Source organism: Talpa occidentalis, unplaced genomic scaffold (genome assembly GCF_014898055.3).
Source record: "Talpa occidentalis isolate TD23 unplaced genomic scaffold, MPIMG_talOcc4v2.1 talOcc4.10, whole genome shotgun sequence".
NCBI lineage: Eukaryota > Metazoa > Chordata > Mammalia > Eulipotyphla > Talpidae > Talpa > Talpa occidentalis.
Window position 1 is genome coordinate 10,727,619 of NW_023600993.1, and position 12,638 is coordinate 10,740,256.

The window sequence follows — 12,638 nt, forward strand, 5'->3', positions numbered from 1 at the left end:
TGACCTCACTGCGTTCCGTCTTCTCCGAGCAGCCAGGACGCCCCTCTGAAAATGCTGCAAAGGCTTTCATCTCACTTAGAACAAAAGCCAAAGTCCTGCCACTGCTGAGAAGGATCCATCTGGCCTATCCATGCGCCTCCCCGCCTTCCTGGCTCCCGCATCGTCCTCCCGGCCCCACCACAGCCACAGCCAGACCTCTGCGTGTCCATCCCTGTGTGTTTTCTCGACGTGAAAAGACCTACCCTGAGAGGCCCGGATGCCTGTCAGGGGTCACCTCACTCAGGCCCTTTCTTGCCCACTCAATCCCCACCTCCTCCACCTCCTTTCTCCCCCAACCCCAGCACTCACGGCCTCACAGAGCCCATGTCGGCTTACTAGAGTGTAGACCCCACTCAGCTCTCCCGTCTTGTGTACGGGCGTCTCCCCGGTGCTTGGCACTCCAAAACGAAATATGGAAAAGTAAACACATGAACGAGACAAGCCTGCATGGCTCCTGGCCATCTGGGGGGCAAAGCATCTATTCAGGGGCCGGAGGCCTCCCCCCTCACCTTGTGAGCACAGAGGTGGACGGCAGGATGGGCTGTGGTAGTTGGAAAAGGGAGCTGAAGAAAGACCTTGTGCTTTGGCAGTGGCTTGAACAAATCAGTTGTTGAAAAAGATGTTTAATGAGTAGTTCATAATCTGGAGGAATGCACAGCTACTTTTTTCAATTTTCCTGATGTCCAGGCCAACCTAATCAGCCAAAGTGCATCCGTCGGCTCTCAGGACAGAGGGAAGTCAGGATACCTAAGAAAAACAAGATGACTTTCGGTGATTGTTAGGATTTTCCAAGTAAACAGGATTCTGGGAAGCGTCCGCACTCCATCCAGAACAAAGAGCATGTCGGGCCATGATCCCGCCACAGCATTTTTCACTTATTTTTTCCAGTATCTCTTTCTCGTGACAATTAGGTGCTTATCACGAAGAAAATCCATGAGTATCCTGGGGTAAGAGTGTGTCTGAGATAAGCTCTGTGACACTAGGGCCTTTCTCTGCCTTATCTCCACCCCAAAACATGTCAACAAAGGGCGATTATTACCCTGGAGGACACCCTAAATCAGCACGGCCACATGGAGGATCAGCGTGGACAGGATCCCTCCCTCATTATCAGCCCTCCTTCGCCCGCTGGGGTGAGGCCTGACCTCTCAGCCAGGGGAGCGCCACTCATTTCCCTTTTCACATGGGTGAAAGTGGAGCTTGCAGACACCTCCTTCCCCCACAGCCCGCACCTCTGAGTTCATTTTCTACAGCTTTTCCCTTTCTCATTCCCCACCAGCCACACTGACCTCCTGCTGCCCCTGCAGGATCGCAGATTTTCTAACTTAGAAAAGATATTTATTGTTTCCTGTTAAAATCGCGGCTCTCATGAGAAAAGAACGTGCAGAAAGAGCTTTCCTGGGTTTCCTCACTTATCCCAGCAGGCTGGAGCCGTGGCCAACTCTCCATATTTCCAAGAAAGTCATGAGCTCCACTGACTTCTGGGAAATTGGGCGACTTACCTGGGTTTTCCGTGTTGATGCCTGGCATATGCATTCAGAAGACAAATGAAACCTCAGCAGCAACAGGTGATCTTCCTAGGCTGTGTCCAATCTAGGTTAAACCATCACCAACACCAATCTCTGTCTCCAAGATGCTATCGGAAATTCTTACCTTAAGAGACGGATCCCTTCTGTGAGGCTGTGAGGGGGACCTGCTCGTGGAGGTGATGTGCGGGCCCAGGAAAGTGATCTCTTCTGTCCTCCTCCACCCTCCTCCCTGCCTCCCTCTCAGCTGTTTGAGAGTGAGAGGCAGACATCACGTCAGTTCCCCATAATACAGTGACCTCACCGGGGAGCCTGGCCTTAACAAGACACCAGCTCATGTACAGTCAGTATCGTGCTGCTCCTCGGCGCTTTCTGTTTCTGTCGGTATTGATTTCATTCTGAACATGAGGCTTCAGTGGCCTCTCATCTCCCACCCCCCCAAGCTTGTATGCACTCCCCCCAGCCTCCCCCACCCCGCCCCCCATGCTCCCTTTCTGTTTCTTCATCCTCCTGTAGGGGAAGTTAATCAGGCCTTTTGCACCACTAGCCTCTGTGGCCGTCACCTGCGGCCTGGATCACGTTAACGCAGAGGCGCTTGGGAGTGGGGGCGCACGCGTGCCTGATTGTGGACACCTGGGGCATGGGTGCGAGCATGCGTAAGTGTGCACACCTGAGCAGAGAGCCTGGGGCTAGAAGGCGGCGGCGCTCAGCGTCAGAGGACAGCGCCGAGAGGACGAATGGCTGCGGCAGAGACTTCCTCAGGTACACGGTCTCCTTCCTTTCAGTGTGTTCAAACGCACAGCTTGTTGCCAGCCTCCTCTTCCTGCAGAGGTGTTCCCAGGGCCTGGGCTGGCCGGCCGGGCAGCCGCGAGCGAGGTCTTCGTGCGGGCCCTGCCCCGCGCCCTCTGGAGAGGCCCACCTTCCTCTCTGGCCGCCCCGCTTTGCTGAGCGCGTCCTTCGGGAGCTTCTTAGGAAACACCCGTGGAAGGTCAATGTGGGACCTTGTGTGGTTGAAAAGGTCTTCATTTTGTCTCCTTGATGTGTGGTTTGGCTGGCACTCAAGTCCTGGGCTGGGAAATCATTTTCCAACTTCTGAAGGCATCGCCCCCTTGCTCTGGCCACGTGACTGGGAAATCCATCCAGCGCTGTCCTGACACTCTTGCCTGCTAAGAAATGTCCTCCCCTTCTCCTGGAAGGGAGCCTGGAGAACGTTTGGGATGAGAAAATGTCAGCGATGTGCATTTGTAAGGGCTTAGTTACATCCAAGGGGCTGTTCCTGGTGTACAAGTTTTGGAATATCTTGTAATGTCGTCTGCCCGCCCGAGTCCGCTCAGGCTGCTGAAATCCCATGCGCCGGGTACAGACCTTTGCTCCTCACAATTCCCGAGTCCCAGATCAAGCTGCGGGCAGATTCAGTCTGTGGAGGAGCTGGTTTCTGGTTTCCAAATGCTGCTGCTGTGTTCTCACATGGCGAAAAGAGCTCGAGGGCTCTCTGCGGCCCCGTTTCTAAGGGCGCTAGCCCCATTTATGAGGCTCCAGCCTCATGACATAACCACCAAAGCCCCCCCCTTCTATTGTCGTTACCTTGGGGGTTAGGATTTCCGCAAGTGAACTGAGGGACGTGCAAACATCTACGCCTTAGCTTCTTTTCAAAACTGGATTTAGATCTTTCTGGAACTAATTTTTTTGGCTAGTGGGACTCCTTCACTGGGCGTTTCTTTAACTTGTGTCTGCTGTTTTTCTCTCTCTACTCTGCCTCATGAGGACATGTCTTCAGCTTTATCTCAGTGTCTTCCCTTGTTTTTCATTTCCGCTGTTTTAACTAATGTTCAAAAAATGTGTGAGACCTGTTTTTAATTTTCTGAAAGAAACAAGCTTCCTGTTGTCTGCTTTGCAACGTTTATCTCCCAGGGTGTCGCGATGGCTTTCTTCTCTTTTCCAGTGTTTTCTTCGTCCTTCACAGTGTGTCTTTCCAACTTGCCTCTTTTTCTTCCTGTTTTGACTTCTTTGCTATTCTTACTCTCCTGCCTGGTCTGACGTCAAAGGTTTTCCACCAGGCAAGGCTAAGCTTTAGAAAAGCCCAGCCTGGTCCTCGCCCAGCTCTGTAGCCGCTGATAAAGCTTTCGGCCCTAAGCTCACGAGGTGCAGGTCTTCTGCAAGGGCGCGGCTCGGCCAGCTCCTTCACTCCCGGTGAGGAAGTGTCCATTTCCTGTCTTGGCGCGCTGGAAAACCCGACCCAGCGAACTGAGTCCTGCAAGATATGAAGTCGTGAGGGTTTGGCATGAGCTTGCGTTCCAGTTGCAGCAACGTTACTGAATTTATGTACGACTAAATATTTGTAAAATTACTTCCATATGACCTTTCTCTTTTTAAGATAAATGACTCATCCCTTCACTGACTCAGCCACATCTTCATAAACTTTTCCCTGTAGTAAAGAGACGGAGGCCTGGGGATCCGTCTCCTCCTGCTCAGAGACATTGTCACCCTTGGCAGGGGCCAGGGAGGAGCCAGTGGCCTTTACATCCACTGCCACTGGACAATAACGACAGCGACACGCAGCAACCACACGGCCTTGTTAGATAAACCTTCCATCTTTTCAATGTTAAGAAATGTAAACATAAACCCTTATTTGTATATAAAACTGAGACTTCCCATGAACAGTTCTGGGGCCTTTCTCTTCTTGTAGCTATTTTCCTAAATCAGGGCTTTGTAAAAATGATGGAAATGTACACATGGTCTCTTAAGGGCCAAACAAATTGTGTAGCTGGCCACACCACTTCTCCCACATCTGGTCTTCACGGGCCCGGGAGCCCACGGTCGCCTGGTCCGCCTCTCACTCCCTGAATTTGGAAGCTGGTGGGTGATCAGTAATCCAGGTGTGAAGTTCTTTGCTCCAAATGCTAAATTGTCCCCTCGTGGGGCGGCAGCGCGGGGACTGCGGGGTGAGAGAGAATCCCCGGAGTCCAGCTGATTGCGGAGAGGCGCTCGCTCTTTTCTAAAGATGCGCAGCCCCATCCGGGCTGTCTCAGCTCTGACAGCATCGAGTACAGAGGCGGGGCGAGCAAGCAGGGCGTGTACATGGCGGGAAGCAGTTGCTGGGGGTGCAGCTAGGGTGGCGTGACCAGGGGCTATTGCCTGGGGGTCCCCATGGTTCCCGCTGGCCAGGCATCTTCCCTCTACTCTGGCATCTGCCTGCTGCTCTCGGCAGGTGCTGGCTTTCCAGCATGTTCCTCATCCCAGGACTTTGGCCCTGGGCGGAGGCCCCTGCGCGGCCCTGCACGTAGCTGACAAGAGGATCTCTGGGCACCACAGCGATATTCCCGAGCATGAGGCGGGCTGGGGGGTCCACATCTCCTCCTTTCTTGTTATTTAAGCACAAACGCTAGAAAGGAGTCTGGTGGAGAGACAGGTAACGCCTGGTACCGGGAGAGTGGCAGGAAGGTCAGCATAGCTTCAGCACTAAGACTTCTCTGGAGCAGGCGGCACAGGGCTTCTAGAAAGAAGCAGGAGAAAAAGTAACAAAAGTAATACCCCTTTACCATGCAAAGTCCAAACGCTAACACTGAGACTTGAGAGCCGCTTTTGCGGGTTCAGCCAATAGGCGATGTTGTTGAAATGCGTCAAGGTGGAGTTTGTGCTTCTTGCGGTGGTTGTGCCCACTGTTGCTGGAGTTAGTCTCTGCGGTCCGTGACACGGTGCCTGAGGGTATCATGGAGCACACCCCGCCGTTGTCTCTCAACCTCTTCCTGGGAGAGGGCGTATTACAAGGAGTAGGTTATGCACTTAGAATGGTGGCCCCGCCACGGGTGAGTTTGTGGGGCACGGGGAACTTGTCGTTCACCCAGCCAGGTCATAGGCAGCGTCTTGATGAATTTTCTTTTTTTTTTTTTTTTTTTTTTTTTTTTTTATAGAGGCATGCTTTATTTATTTGTTTGCTGGTTTGTTTGTTTTGTTTATACATGCACTGGGTACAGTCAGAAGCGCGGGAGGGTGAGAGAATTCACCAGAGCCAGAGCGGGGAGCAGAGCAGGCAGAAGGACCGAAGTACACTGCTGAGGGGAGCAGCGGGAGGCAGGAGAGGTCTGCGCGCCATGTAGGACCCTCCTCCGGTGGCCGGGGAGCAGCCGGGGATCGAACCGGCGCCGCAGAGGCCGCGGGCAGCTTCGCAACCCAGCGCTCAACCGCTGCGCCACCGGGGAGGCCCTTGATGAATTTTCTTGAGTAGTGGTTTGAGTTTCCATTTGTGATGCTCTGGAGGGCTGCGCAGTTGGTGGAGAGATACTCTCTTCTCTGTTTGACTTGCGTCGGTATTGGTGGCCGCTGGGTGGTGGCTGAATGCTGACGACTGGGGCTCTGCAATAGGATTGGTCCTTCTCTGATGCCAGCTCAGGATAGGGGCGCACTGCTTTTGGTGGAACCCAGAGCGGTCCTGTAGGTGATACAACAGAAACACACCCTTTCCCCCATGTTAATGGTTCTAAGGTCCCAGCCAAATTGGACCTTGCAGTGGGTGGTTATACAAGACCAAGGGCCTAGGGCTCGGTTCTGCTGGGATAAAATGTTGTTCTGTTGCCGTGAGGCCAGAATTAGAAATGAGATGTTGCTCAACAGCTGTCAGGCCGGAGGAATAACAATTTAAGGAGTTAAAAGTAAATGGAGCTGGGCCTCCCTGGAGGCGCAAGGGGTTAAACACCACACTATGAAGCAATTTGCAGCCTCTGCAGCATGAGTTCAATCCCCAGCCGGCCAGGGAGCAACCCACATGATGTAGCAGACCTCCCCTGACTCGCCCGCTGCTCCCCTCAGCAGTGTGTTTCAGTCAGTCTGCCTGTTCTGCTCCCCGCTCTGTCTCTGGTGGATCCTCTCACCCACCCACACCCCCCCATATCTCTGGCCTGTACCCCAGCTCTTGTATGCATAAATAAATCTTTGGAAAAAAAAAAGTAAATGGAGCTTTGCATATTTGTTCCTATGGGGGTATGTTACTCTGTAGACTCCCCCTTTTTTGTATCCTTTTTTTTTTTTTTTTTGGTGGGACCCTCGCCAATGGCCGGGGATCGAACTGGCGCTGCAGAGGCTGCGGGCAACCCGCAGCCTCGCAACCCAGCGCTCAACCGCTGTGCCACCAGGGGAGGCCCTAGACACCCCCTTTTTTGTTTTATAAGTTGTTTTAACAAGTCCATTGGCTCTTTAACTATAGTTTGTCCTGTAGAGTGATAAGGGATGTCAGTTACCTGTTAATGCTCTAAGATAATAGGAAAGAATTAATGGCTTGTCCTTTTTCATCCTTTGGGTCCAGATTAGTATACCTTTTTATAGCCTATCTAGTCTGAAAGAATGTAGGATTTTTTTGTTTCTGAGTAACTTCCCTAAGTTTTTTTATAATTGACTTTTTATTAACTTTTATTTTTTAATTTTTTTTTTAATAGAGGCATGTTTTATTTATTTATTTGTTTTTGTTTTTTGTTTATACAAGCACTGGGTACAGTCAGAAGCGCGGGAGGGTGAGAGAATTCACCAGAGCCAGAGCGGGGAGCAGAGCAGGCAGAAGGACCGAAGTACACTGCTGAGGGGAGCAGCGGGCGGCAGGAGAGGTCTTCCCGCCATGTGGGACCCTCCTCCGGTGGCCGGGGAGCAGCCAGGGATTGAACCAGTGCCGCAGAGGCCGCGGGCAGCTTCGCAACCCAGCGCTCAACCGCTGCACCACCGGGGAGGCCCTAATTTTTATTTTTTTAAGGTTTACTTTATTATGCATACAAGAGCTGGGCTACAGGCCAGAGGTGCTGGGGGTTGAGAGGATTCACCAGAGACAGAGTGGGGAGCAGAACAGGCAGATCTACTGAAATACACTGCTGAGGGGAGCAGCGGGTGAGACAGGAGGGGTTGCTACGCCATGTGGGTTACTTCCATGGCCGGGCTGGGGACCAAGCTCCTGACATGCTGCAGTAGCTGTGGATGGATAGCTTCATAATGCTGCGACTTTACCCCTTGCAGCACCAGGGAGGCCCGAAAGGTGTAATAGTTTTTATGACAATGCCTCCTATGAGGTATCGGTATACCCAGATTGACCCAATTTGTTTTCCACAAAGGGAAACACTTTTATTGGATGTCCTAAGAGTCCTTTTAGGCCAAAGACTTTAATCTTTTACAATTTTTTATATTAGGGAAGTTGTCATAGGATTAGCAAACCTACAGGTTTTTATAAGATAATTACTGAAGGGCCTCCCTGGTGGTGCAAGAGGTTAAGTCTCAGCATGATGAAGCTGTCGGCAGCCACTGTGGCATGAGTTCAATCCCCAGCCAGGGAGCTACCCACACGGCACAGCAGACCTCTCCTGACTCGCCTGCTGCTCCCCTCAGCAGTGTATTTCAGTCAGTCTGCCTGTTCTGCTCCCCGCTCTGTCTCTGGTGGATCCTCTCACCCCCGCACCTCTGGCCTGTACCCCAGCTCTTGTATGCATAAATAAATAAATGTAAAAAAAAAGAATCAAGTGACAAGGATTTTTAAAAGTTTTATATATTTTATTTCATGAGAGACAAAAATAAACCTTAAATATTGTCATTATCACTTTAAAAAGTATTTAGAGTAACAAAATTTGTTACTATGAGCTTTCCTTTAAAAAAAAAAATGCATATAGATGTTACATCATTCTTCCCTTTTGGACAATGTTTGCTTTCTCCTCTCAGGCGTAGTCCCCACAGAATTCCCGTGACCAGTTCACCCGGGCACCGTCCCCACGGTCCCTTGTGCTCTTCGCTCCCCTGGTTTGATCCCTCTCCCTCCCCTCCCCTGCAGAATGTCTCTGATTTGTGATTACCTGCTAGTTTGTTTTTTTATTATTCATTTTTTTCCCTGATTCCTTGTTTGGCTCCCCTATATTCCTGCTATGAGTGAGACCATCTGATATTTTTCTTTTCCTTTCTGGCTTATTTCGCTGAGCATGATCCCTTCCAGCGCCATCCATGTTGCTGCAAATTGCATGAGTTTATCTTTGATTGCTGAGTAATATTCCATGGTGTATATGCTCACATCTTCTTGATCCACTTGTCTATTTTGGGGCATTTGGGTTGTTTCCAAATCTAACCTATTGTAAATAGTGCTGCAGTAAACAGGAGTGCAGGTGTCCTTTTGAATTAATGTTTTTGTGACCTTTGGGTAGATTCCTCAGAATGGGGTTGCTGGATCATGTGGTAGTTCCATCTTCAGCAGGTTGAGGAATCTCCACACAGCTCTCCATCGTGGTTGGACCGGTTTGCACTCCCACCAGCAGTGCAGGAGAGTTCCTTTTTCTCCACATCCTCGCCAACATTTGTTGTTGCCAGTTTTCTTAATATATGCCATTCTCTCAAGTGACAAGGATTTTTAAGAATAGATCTATTTCTATGACAAGGCTCAGCAGTGCTGATAGGATAAGGTTTTTCTCAGATAACCTGAGGGTAAAAGAGAACCAAGATTTTTAGATTACCTAAACAGCCTTTAATCAGTTATGGGAAGCTAATGAAAGCTGCTTAAGAATACCTTCATTTTTTCATATGCAAAAAGGAACTAAAGTCTGGTGCTACATAGGTATATTACTGATATTAAAGTTAACTTAAATATTCTTTTTTTAAAAAAAAAAATTATGCATACAAGAGCTGGGGTGTAGGCCAGAGATCCTGTGGGGTATATGAGAGGATTCACCAGAGACAGAGTGGGGAGCAGGAGGATTGACTGAAACACACTGCTGAGGGGAACAGCAGGTGGAACAGGAGAGGTCTGCACCATGTGGGTATCTCTCTGTCTGGGAATCAAACTCGTGCTGCAGTGGCTGCCAATAGCTTCATAGTACTAACTAAGATGAACCCCCTGCACTACCAGGGAGGCCCCTAACTTAAATATTCTTTTTTTTTTTTTAAAAGATTTATTTATTTGTTTGTTTGTTTGTTTATTTATTTATTTATACAAGCACTGGGGTACAGTCATAAGTGCAAGAGGGTGAGAGAATTCACCAGAGCCAGAGCGGGGAGCAGAGCAGGCAGAAGGAGCGAAGTACACTGCTGAGGGGAGCAGCGGGCGGCAGGAGAGGTCTGCGCACCATGTGGGACCCTCCTCTGGTGGCCGGGGAGCAGCCGGGGATCGAACCAGCGCCGCAGAGGCCGCAGGCAGCTTCGCAACCCAGCGCTCAACCGCTGCGCCACCGGGGAAGCCCTAACTTAAATATTCTTGTAGCAAGTCAGTTGAGTACTTACCTCATGCAGATCTTTAACATTCTTTTCTTTTTTTTTTTTTAAAGATCTATTTATTTTTATTCAAATTTATTCAAGAATTTATTTTATTCAAGAATTTTTATCCCAGATGCGTGGGAGGGTGAGAGGATTCACCAGAGACAGAGCAGGGAACAGAACAGGCAGACTGATGAAATACACTGCTGAGGGGAGAGCAGGTGAGGCAGGAGAGGTCTGTTGCACCATGTGGGTAGCTCCCCGGCCGGGGATTGAACTCATGCTGCAGTGGCTGCTGATAGCTTGATAGTGCTGACTTTAACCCTTGAGCCACCACAGAGGCCCAGTAATTTTTAGTTTAAATGATTCTAGACATTTAACAAATTTTTATTAAACTTAACAAAGCCTTACTTTTTTTTTTAAAGATTTATTTATTTATGCATACAAGAGCTGGGGTACAGGCCAGAGGTGTGGGGGTGGTGGTGAGAGGATTCACCAGAGACAGAGTGGGGAACAGAATAGGCAGATTGACCAAAGTACACTGCTGAAGGGAGCAGCGGGCAAGTCAGGAGAGGTCTATTGCACCATGTGGGTTGCTCCCTGGTGGCAGGGGATCAAATTCATGCTGCAGAGGCTGCGGTTGCGGAAGCTTCATAGGTTGCATCTTAACCCCTTGCATCACCAGGGGTTGGCCACCATGTAAATGATAAAAAGAACAAATTCAAGGTGGAGATACCAATTAAAGTTTTAAATTTTTTCTTAGGGGTGAAATTTTAAATTAATTGCAGAATCGCAAGTATAATAATCCCATACACCAAGTTTCTTCTTAGGCAAGCACTAGATAGATTGATAAAAGAAAAATCAGAGATTTAATATCATATACATCTCCTGCACACTTGTGAGAGACTCAGTATGGCTGAGAAGCTCATCCACATGGCTTGGATTCCATCTTTAATTTTTGCTAGGTCAAGGAAAAAGATGTCATTTAGGATGTTTACGTGGGGAACAAAAGTATTTTTTTCCCCCAAAGGAAAAAGATAAGTGGATTAGTCTTCCTGGAAAGGAACTTTATCAAGAGAAGTTTAATTAAAACTTTAAAAAGGCAAATTTATCTTTGTTAACATAGTAAAAACTTGGAAACTAAATTGATAAAAATTCCCAGTGTCTTCATAAATATTGGTAAAATAATAACTTTTTTTAAAATTTATTAAGCTTTTTTTTTTAAGATTTGTTTATTTATACATGCACTGGGTACAGTCAGAAGCGCGGGAGGGTGAGAGAATTCACCAGAGCCAGAGCGGGGAGCAGAGCAGGCAGAAGGACCGAAGTACACTGCTGAGGGGAGCAGCGGGCGGCAGGAGAGGTCTGCGCGCCATGTGGGACCCTCCTCCGGTGGCCGGGGAGCAGCCGGGGATCGAACCGGCGCTGCAGAGGCCGCGGGCAGCTTCGCAACCCAGCGCTCAACCGCTGCGCCACCGGGGAGGCCCAAATAATAACTCTTAAAAGTAGAACATGTGGCCAAAATTTTAAATGAATAGGTTAACTACTCTCTTTTTGTTTAATACCATGAGCTCTCTTTTTAAAGTAAATACATTTAAACATAGAATAAAGTATTACTGCCCAATATTATAACCTTAAGGCATGCTTCAAATGAAAACATCAAGTTTTGAACTAGCTCTTGTTTACCAAAATTCTAGATTGTGATCTCAAAGTTTGGGATTTTCTATAGGGGCCATTTATCCGTAATCCTCTGGAGGTAAAAGACAAAGACAGAAACAGAGAGCTCTTGATTTTTCATTTAAAATTTTGGCCACATGTTCTAATTTCAAGAGTTAATTATTTTACCAATATTTATGAAGACGCTGGGAATTTTTATCAATTTAGTTTCTAAGTTTTTACTAGCTTCAGATGAGAAAATTTTCCTTAACTTTGCATGCCTAGGACATGGTCCTTTGGCTTTATTTTGTTTCTGTGCTCTCAGGAGACCAAGCACCTTCCGAAAACAAAAGAACACTTTTTATAGGCCATGCACAGGGGAGACAGGAGAAGAGCTACATTAAGATCTTATCTGTTCGTAGCTTCTCATCAGATTTGTAACTTAACTCACACAAAGCTGCATCTGCACTCTTAAGTTTCTCGTTAAGACCAATTAACCTGGGGCCTCCCGGGTGGCTCAGTGGTTGAGCGCTGGGTTGTGAAGCTGCCCGGGGGGCTCTAGTAGCGCCGGTTCGATTCCCGGCTGCTCCTCGAGCCCATGGCCTCTGCAGCACTGGTTCAATCCCAGGCTGCTCCCCAGGCCCGTGGGCCTCTGCGGCGCCGGTTCGATCCCCAGCTGCTGCCCGCGGCCCCTGTGGCGCCGGGTGAATTCTCTCACCCACCCGCGCTTCTGACTGTACCCCAGTGCATGTATAAACAAACAAATAAAAACATGCCCCTATTAAAAAAAATTAACCTGATAAAACTAAACTTTTTACAGGCCCAATAAGCAATGTAGAAGTTTCAAAATCATCCTGTATAGCTTGTTATCAAGTCTAAAGTAACAGCAGTTTTCACCTTAAACAGTGTAGACTTCAAGATTAGAATTTTCTAGCCGTAGAACAGACTGGAACAGTATGTCGATGAGGTGAACAAAAGGAGTCAAGCTCCCGGCACAGCTGGAAGGCAGCAGACACGCCGTCAGGCCGGCACCCCCCGCCAGTCCAGGCGGGCACTGGCAGGCCCTGCTCCTACCCCGGCGCGCCCGTGTTTATTGGTGCTGTGACGGGGTGGTCCCCGAGAAAAGGGGGGTTCCAGGTTCCCTGCCCTGCCCAAGGGAGGAGAAGCTGGAAAGGAGGGAAGGGGGGGAGCCAGGAGGGGGAGCGTTCGCAGGGGGAA